The 9,808-nt window shown below is 38.9% G+C and overlaps 1 long non-coding RNA gene across 2 annotated transcripts; it reads right to left on the reverse strand.

Moving 5' to 3' along the window:
* Positions 1 to 5,318: 5,318 nt before the first annotated feature.
* On the reverse strand, positions 5,319 to 8,404 carry LOC118381609 (uncharacterized). 2 transcript variants are annotated; one of them, XR_004825139.2, is made up of 2 exons: positions 8,360 to 8,404; positions 5,319 to 7,614 (listed from the first exon to the last, which is right to left on the reverse strand). It is a non-coding gene; the product is annotated as an uncharacterized LOC118381609 (long non-coding RNA). The 2 variants fall into 2 exon arrangements; XR_004825138.2 differs by having other exon boundaries at positions 8,129 to 8,398.
* Between the last annotated feature and the right edge of the window lie 1,404 nt (positions 8,405 to 9,808).

Here is a 9,808-nt window from a genome sequence, read left to right on the forward strand (position 1 = left end):
GCCTGTGATTGGTTAGTGTGGGGCAGAGTTAAGGCAGGGATTTTAGCCCTGTTTGTGTCTAGGTGGCTTATGCCTGCTTTATGACTGTTTGGAGCCACACTAGCTGGTGGGTACCGTGGTGGTGGAGGGGGGCCCTGGGCTTGTCACAGGGGCCTAAAGCCTCTTCATCCCTGGGCTGAGGTTGGAGATGAGGCCTGGGAGAGAAGGAGATGGACTGATGGATGAGTGGAACGTAAGCAGTAATGAATCATAAGCAGCATTAAGGCCAGGCTGGTTAACAGTCAGAGAGACTATGCTGCAGAAGCACCCAAAGCCATAATCACAGGGAACCAAGAAACAGGCCTGTTAAATGAACTTCACTGCTGATCTAGTAATCACTGGCCATTATGAGGGAAGTGTGTGTAGAGGGCGTATGTGTGTGTGTGTGTGTGTGTGTGTGTGTGTGTGTGTGTGTGTGTGTGTGTGTGTGTGTGTGTGTGTGTGTGTGTGTGTGTGTGTGTGTGTGTGTGTGTGTGTGTGTGTGTGTGTGTGTGTGTGCTAGCGATAAGTCAGCTGCCAGTGACTTGGTTGGATTATTCACAGTTTAGCAGCGCCATCTACTGTATATATCAGGTGTAGACCTACCGACAGCACTGACTTTTATACGTAGACCTACCGACAGCATTGACTTTTAGGTGTAGACCTACCGACAGCACTGACTTTTATACGTAGACCTACCGACAGCATTGACTTTTAGGTGTAGACCCACCGACAGCATTGACTTTTAGGTGTAGACCTACCGACAGCATTGACTTTTATGTGTAGACCTACCGACAGCATTGACTTTTAGGTGTAGACCCACCGACAGCACTGACTTTTAGGTGTAGACCCACCGACAGCATTGACTTTTAGGTGTAGACCCACCGACAGCATTGACTTTTAGGTGTAGACCCACCGACAGCATTGACTTTTATGTGTAGACCCACCGACAGCATTGACTTTTAGGTGTAGACCCACCGACAGCATTGACTTTTAGGTGTAGACCTACCGACAGCACTGACTTTTAGGTGTAGACCTACCGACAGCATTGACTTTTAGGTGTAGACCCACCGACAGCATTGACTTTTAGGTGTAGACCTACCGACAGCATTGACTTTTAGGTGTAGACCCACCGACAGCATTGACTTTTAGGTGTAGACCCACCGACAGCATTGACTTTTAGTAAGGGTAAATTCAATAAAATAATTGTTACAAAGACCGAATATGTGTTTAAATGAAGGTTATATACTTTTAAAATGTGTTTTGGGACACGACACCCGAATGTAAAAGCAGTGGGTTTATAAGCCAGCTCACTCAACACTGTTTTCACTTTCACCCTCTTGGTCCTTATGATCTGGCATAAGACATGTGGTCTGTCTCATGAAGACCAATGGCACTAAAGTCCAGTCTATTGGAAACCTCTGGACCAGAATCTCTACAGCCCTGGATCAGGTGTCGGCACAGAAAAACATCAAACAATGTAACGCGGTCACATAGCAACTGTCTCAATCACTATGGAGACCCCTTCTGCTACAGGCAGGCTTTCCTTTTCAGTCTGTCCTTCTCCACTTAGAACGGTCTTACCTAGAACAGATCAGAGTAGTAGACTGTACTTGGGAGAGGCCTAAGCAACAGTCCAATCCACAACGAAGTGGTAGGCCTACGTACATGGTACAATGTTAGATACTGGAGCTCTGTAGTAATCAAGCTTTTGATACTTGACAAACTTGTTGGAGACATTTGCTGTTTGTTTTCGTTGTGTTTTGCCGAATAGGAACTGAATGGTGAATAATATATTGGGTCATTTGGAGTCACTTCTATTGTAAGTTAGAATGAGAAGATGTTTCTGAACACCTCTATTGTAAGTTAGAATGAGAAGATGTTTCTGAACACTTCTATTAGAAGTAAGAATGAGAAGATGTTTCTGAACACTTCTATTAGAAGTAAGAATGAGAAGATGTTTCTGAACACCTGAGCACAGAGAGAATGAGGGGGAAAAGGTATTATTCTAGACATATTGTCTTACTACAGATTTTTTTATTTAACTAGGCAAGTCAGTTAAGGGCAAATTCTTATTTTCAATGACAGCCTCGGAACAGTGGGTTAACTTAACTGCCTTGTTCAGGGGCAGAACAACAGATTTTTACCTTGTCAGCTCAGGATTTGATCTAGCAACCTCTCGGTTACTGGCCCAATGTTCTAACCACTAGGATACTTGCCGCCGCAGAGTTATCGTCTTATAATAGACGTATTCGATGTATCGTCTTATAATAGACGTATTCGATGTATCGTCTTATAATAGACGTATTCGATGTATCGTCTTATAATAGACGTATTCGATGTATCGTCTTATAATAGACGTATTCGATTTATCGTCTTATAATAGACGTCTTATTCGATGATGTATCGTCTTATAATAGACGTATTATTCGTCTTATAATAGACGATATCGTATCGTCTTATAATATTCGATTTATCGTCTCTTATATTATGTACGTCTTATTCGTATTTATCGTCTTATAATAGACGTATTCGATTTATCGTCTTATAATAGACGTATTCGATGTATCGTCTTATAATAGACGTATTCGATTTATCGTCTTATAATAGACGTATTCGATGTATCGTCTTATAATAGACGTATTCGATGTATCGTCTTATAATAGACGTATTCGATTTATCGTCTTATAATAGACGTATTCGATGTATCGTCTTATAATAGACGTATTCGATTTATCGTCTTATAATAGACGTATTCGATTTATCGTCTTATAATAGACGTATTCGATTTATCGTCTTATAATAGACGTATTCGATTTATCGTCTTATAATAGACGTATTCGATTTATCGTCTTATAATAGACGTATTCGATGTATCGTCTTATAATAGACGTATTCGATTTATCGTCTTATAATAGACGTATTCGATTTATCGTCTTATATTCGATGTATCGTCTTATAATATAGACGTATTCGATTTATCGTCTTATAATTTATCGTCTTATAATAGACGACGTATTTATGATTTATCGTCTTATAATAGACGTATTCGATTTATCGTCTTATAATAGACGTATTCGATGTATCGTCTTATAATAGACGTATTCGATTTATCGTCTTATAATAGACGTATTCGATTTATCGTCTTATAATAGACGTATTCGATTTATCGTCTTATAATAGACGTATTTTATCGTCTTATAATAGACGTATTCGATTTATCGTCTTATAATAGACGTATTCGATTTATCGTCTTATAATAGACGTATTATTCGATTTATCGTCTTATAATAGACGTATTCGATTTATCGTCTTATAATAGACGTATTCGATTATCGTCTTATAATAGACGTATTCGATGTATCGTCTTATAATATCGTCTTATAATAGACGTATTCGATGTATCGTCTTATAATAGACGTATTCGATGTATCGTCTTATAATAGACGTATCGTCTTATAATAGACGTATTCGATTTATCGTCTTATAATAGACGTATTCGATTTATCGTCTTATAATAGACGTATTCGATATCGTCTTATAATAGACGTATTCGATGTATCGTCTTATATAATAGACGTCTTATAATATTCGATTTATCGTCTTATAATAGACGTATATCGTCTTATAATAGACGTATCGATTTATCTTATAATAGACGTATTCGATTTATCGTCTTATAATAGACGTATTCGATTTATCGTCTTATAATAGACGTATTATTCGATTTATCGTCTTATAATAGACGTATTCGATTTATCGTCTTATAATAGACGTATTCGATGTATCGTCTTATAATAGACGTATTCGATATCTTATAATAGACGATATTCGATTTATCGTCTTATAATAGACGTATTCGATTTATCGTCTTATAATAGACGTATTCGATTTATCGTCTTATAATAGACGTATTCGATTTATTATCGATTTATCGTCTTATAATAGACGTATTCGATTTATCGTCTTATAATAGACGTATTCGATTTATCGTCTTATTTATCGCCTTATAGATTCGATGTATCGTCTTATAATAGACGATTCGATTTATCGTCTTATAATCGATTTATCGTCTTATAATAGACGATGTATCGTCTTATAATAGACGTATTCGATTTATCGTCTTATAATAGACGTATTCGATTTATCGTCTTATAATAGACGTATTCGATTCGTCTTATTCGATTTATCGTCTTATAATATTCGATGTATCGTCTTATATCGTCTTATAATATTCGATGTATCGTCTTATAATAGACGTCTTATTAGACGATGTATCGTCTTATAATAGACGTATTTCGTCTTATTTATTCGCGTCTTATAATAGACGTATTCGATTTATCGTCTTATAATAGACGTATTCGATTTATCGTCTTATAATAGACGTATTCGATTTATCGTCTTATAATAGACGTATTCGATTTATCGTCTTATAATAGACGTATTCGATTTATCGTCTTATAATAGACGTATTCGATGTATCGTCTTATAATAGACGTATTCGATTTATCGTCTTATAATAGACGTATTCGATTTATCGTCTTATAATAGACGTATTCGATTTATTGTGGACTTTATTGTTGTTTTTACGTATTTTACCCCTTTTGTATCTCCCCAATTGTATGATATCTAATTACAATACAATTACGGTCTTGTCTCATCGCTGAAACTCCCCAACGGGCTCAGGAGAGGCGAAAGTCGAGTCATGAGTAATCCAAAACATGACCCACCAAGCATCAATGTGTCGGAGGAAACACCTTTCAACTGAAGAACGAAGTCAGCCTGCAAGCGCCCAGCCAGCAACAAGGAGTCGTTAGAGCGCGATGGGCCAAGAAAATCCCCCGGCCAAACCCTCCCCTAATACGGATGACGCTGGGCCAATTGTGAGCCACACTATGGGACTCCCGGTCACAGCCAGTTGTGACAGTTTGGGAACGAAGTGACGCCTCAAGCATTGGGATGCAGTGCCTTAGCCCACTGTGCCACTCGGGAGGCCCTATTCTAGACTTCTTGTCTTACTGCAGACTTATTGTCTTGTTCTAGATGTCTTGTTCTCAACTTCTTGTCTTATTCTAGACGTATTGTCTTATTCTAGACATAGTCTTATTCTAGACATAGTCTTATTCTAGACATATTGTCTGATGCATTTGTCACTGAAGTAACTTATTTTCACTTTCATGGCAATTAAGATGTTATACAATGTAACTACACACCATGTGAAAATAGTATCCAAATGAAGTAATCTGCAATGGGTTGATTCTTAATTCACACATGATTGAAAAGGCAGTAATAACAGAGTATTGTTTTTACTATAAAATGTTATTTATTTAAACCTAGGTAAGTCTTGCAGAGCTGTGTTGTCCCTTACACATACAACAACACCACAATGACAATACAACTAAATGCATCGGCCTTTATCAGACCACAACATGATGCAAATGGCTGTGTTCTAGACACCCAAATACTGTGCAGATTATAGGATCATTATATCATATAAACGTGGTTCCTGAGGTGTTGGACGCTGTATTCACAAAGCGTCTCAGAGTAGGAAGGCTGATTTGGGAACAGTTTTGCATTTTAGATCAGCACTCCTACTGTTAGTAGCTTTATGAATACAGGCCCTGAGCGTCTGTGCAGAATGTTGGTGTCTGGAACACACTCATTGCTCGCTCATGTCCTCTCTTCTCCTCCCCGCTAGTCTTCTCGTCTTCCCTTCCTTGCCAAGCATGCAGACACTGGCTGGCATCCACTCTGATCCCCCTCCAGTTATTACAAGTCCTTAGTGTCCCAACCCAACACCTGTCTCTTTGGGGACTGAGCAGTGTCAGTGTGTGGCTTGACTCCTTGATGGGCCATTCCCTGAATATCGATGTCCTCTCCTCACATCCAAACCCCTCTCTCTCAATTTCTCCTCCCTTTCTTTCCCTCTCTATCCAGGCGTTTGGTGTGGGAGGGTAGTGAGAGGGACGGAGCACCAGCAGCTTTCCTTCTCCCATTATTGTCCTGTTGATCTCTTATCTGCGGAGAGGAAATTAAAAATAGGGGTCAGACAAACTCTTCACAAAGTGACTATTTTGGTCAGGGTTAATGGGAGGGGTGGGAGACAGGTGTGAGGCTGGTTCTATGGAATAGGCCTAAGGAGAATAATTAGGAACAGGTACAGTATATTTAGTTATACATATTATCTACAATAGAACAGCCACACCGCTGCTTGGAGGAATGATATGATAGAGTGTATGTGTGTTATGAATGTATATGATTGCTCATGTTAAAATGAGACAAATACATTACAGATCTAATGTAAAGGGGTCCTAACTGAGATGTGACTATCAGCTAAAGATGTTCTTGATTTTGGAAAGGTAGCCCTCCTCTTCTTCATCTTTCTTGTTCTCCGGGCCCTCCTCTGTGCAGTATTGACCACTCCTGCCTCCACCTGGACAAAAACAGGTACTCCAGTCCTGTGTCATGTTTGCGTGCACCTGTGGACAACATTCATAACATCCCCCCTTTCTAAGATAAACACCGCTCTCTCTCTCTCTAATAGACTAGGGGCAGTTTACTAGAAACCACAGCTACAGCAGGAGAAAGTAGGAGGAAGGACAGGGCTGAGGCAGGGATAGGAATGGCTTTAGTATGAACGTAACTGTAGTGATGTGAAATACTGCAGTTACCAGTTGAGCCACTTGATGGTGCTGTGGTTACACTAGTCATCCTACTTGAGTAGAAAACACAGTTTGTTACTAGTGTTGTTGGGTGAGCGCATGCCTGCCTGTACCAACAAGCTGCAGTTTCAAAGCAACGACTTGAGTAATTCCACTCAACACTCCTGGTTTATCACAGTAACAAAGTTACGGATCCAGGTCGACTAATCAAACCAGGCTGCGATTGAGAGGCTGTATGGGAGAATGGGAACTGTTCATTGACGTCCACACATAGAGTGAAGAAAGAAAACACATTCTCTCCCAGTGTGAATAATCTATAATCAGATCTTCACTCTAAACATCTACCCATATTACCAATCAAATACCCAGCAACCCCCCTGATAGGAACCACAGCCCTCTTCTCCTAACACGGACTGTAAAACCTACCTGACAATAATGACTGACTAATCAAAATGAAAGAATAGTTAGTGCAACTCCTGCAGGCTATGGTGTGAAAAACATCTTTATTTGATTACTTATCGTTAATGCCTACTATGGTGTGCTTTGGTAAGCTTAACAATTCACAACCACAAGCTTTTTTTCCCACTCCTATCGATAAAACATACAAGTGTTTCTGTCCGTGAAGTTTACATTGCATTCTGTCATTGCGTGTAATGTGATATATTTTCATATTTAAAAAAAAATTACACAACACCAAACAGGAGCAAACGTACCTCAAAGTCTGTTCAATAACGTTTTGGGGAAACGTGTCGTTCAGTAAAAACTGTTCAGTAATGTAGCAAACGTTCAAGCAAACTGAACGCACCTCAGTCGTCTACGTCAAATGAAGGGTATCTGAATCTGATTTCATTGTTCCACAACTCGTGGCGCAGTCATAAGATGGCGAGCTCTCTAGTCCTAAAAAACAGAAATGTTCTGTTTCGTTCAGCCATTCCTATGGGGGGAAATTAATTGAGTTAGCCTGACCCAGATCCGGTTAGTTCTGAAGGACTCGTTGCTATAGAAATGCACCTGGCTGAAAAGTGAGCCACGTTGGTATGACCATTTATGCCGAATTGACTAGTTACCTCGCTAACTCAAACCTGCTTGGTAAGAATACCCCTCACATTCTACTTGTCAACTAATCATCGAGCCCTTGACCAGTTTGTCTGTTAATGTAGTAAGTTGTTACATTGTCCAGTGGTTATAATGTTATAAAGTGACTAAAAACTTGTTGATGCATAATGAAACAACTTCAATGGATCATGTATATAGCCTCCGTCCTTCTCCTCGCCCCAACCACAGTCACGCACGAAGCATCGTTACCAATCGCTCCACAAAAGCCGCAGCCCCTTCAGGTGGCATGTACACGTTGCTGCATGCACATTAACCACAACCTTGTTAATAACCTGACATGAATATACATTAGATAACATAATAATTTGTTAGATTAAGTATAAATCACTCACTGTTGTGCAGTGTGCGCTTGGTGATCTAATTACAGTATGGAATTCACAACTAAATGTTTGTCAACTAGATATCTTAGAACTATTAAGTTAACTGTCTAAAATGTGCTAAATTATTTGCAGTTGTATTTCTAATTTAGGAGCTAGTTAGCTATCTCGGTAAGTGGTTAATAATCGATCAAATTGTAGACGGGGCAATCTGTATTCAATAGAGCAAGTAAACAAAACATGCACCATTTTCCCTCTTGCGTAACTCTCAACAGTGTAACGTTGTTCCAGGATGTGCCTCTTCTTCGTTGCACCAATGATGAACTTCAATCCAATTCCAAAGACTGGTGACATCCTGTGGAAGTCGTAGGAACTGTAAAATGGTCGCTATCAAATTTCCCTTGACAAAGACAACTGAGGGAACGGTCAGAGGCAAAAAAAAACCCAACATTCTGACATTCCACTGTGATGCTGCTGGGTGTGGAGCTAGCAAAGGGGTGGATATCTTCCATTGCTCTGACTGGGATAGCTGACAATGAAGACCGATGAAGGTAACTTATTTCTTTTAGTCCCAGATGAAAGTTATCGTCCCAGTCAACATTGATCTTACTGAACTGGGCTGGTTTACTTTTCAAAGCCTTCGTAGTTAATTGAGCAGGATACAAGGACGAGGTAACATGTTATTATGAGTTGCAATGTTAATGGATTAGTGATCTACTAGTGGCACGCGTGACAATGTCAATTTTTAATGTGCGAAAATTTCATTGGGTTTTCTTGTTTCCTGTATTAAGTATAAATCACTCACTGTTGTGCAGCGTGCGCTTGGTGATGTTTATTTTTTTTTACAATATTGTAGCAGACATATGGGCCATCAGTTCTAGCGCTTTAATGTGTTGTTAATGCGTTTCGTATTCCGCTCACCAAGTGAGGTTTTTGTATGAAGGTCAATACGTGTTAAATTTGGTTAACAAAACATGTAATGGCTTATTTGCTTCGTGAAGTTTATTTGATCGAATAGAAGTTTCGTAATACTATCAGAATAGTCTCGAAGGCTATGCATATTCATATTAGGAGGCAAGTAGCTCCATTGAATACAAGCGGTTGACGTAAAAAATCCCTCGAATATTAAACAATATTAAAATAATAAGATGTATCCACCAATCCAAAGAAAGCTTGCATTATCACCTTCTCATTTAACTTCTCAAATTAGTTTATTGCCAGTGGTGGAAAAAGTCCCCAATTGTCATACTTGAGTAAAAGTAAAAACACCTTAATAGAAAATGACTAAAGTGAAAGTCTCACAGTAAAATAATACTTGAGTAAGTCTGAAAGTATCAAAAGTAAGTAAATAATTTCAAATTCCTTACATTAAACCAGACGATAGCCAGGGTCACACTTCAACATTCAAACATAATTTACAAACGAAGCATTTGTGTTTAGTGAGTTCGCCAGATCATAGGCAGTAGGGATGACCAGGCATGTTGTCTTGTACAAGTGCGTGAATTGGACCATTTTCCTGTCCTGCTAAGCATTCCAAATGTAACTAGTCCTTTTGGGTGACAGGGAAATATAGGGAGTAAAAAGTACATTATTTGCTTTAGGAATGTAGTTAAGTAAAAGCTGCGAAAAATATAAATAGTAAAGTACAGATACCCCAAAAAACTACTCAAGTAGTACTTTAAAGTATTTTTACTT

Source organism: Oncorhynchus keta, unplaced genomic scaffold (genome assembly GCF_023373465.1).
Source record: "Oncorhynchus keta strain PuntledgeMale-10-30-2019 unplaced genomic scaffold, Oket_V2 Un_contig_20586_pilon_pilon, whole genome shotgun sequence".
NCBI classification, from domain to species: Eukaryota; Metazoa; Chordata; class Actinopteri; order Salmoniformes; family Salmonidae; genus Oncorhynchus; species Oncorhynchus keta.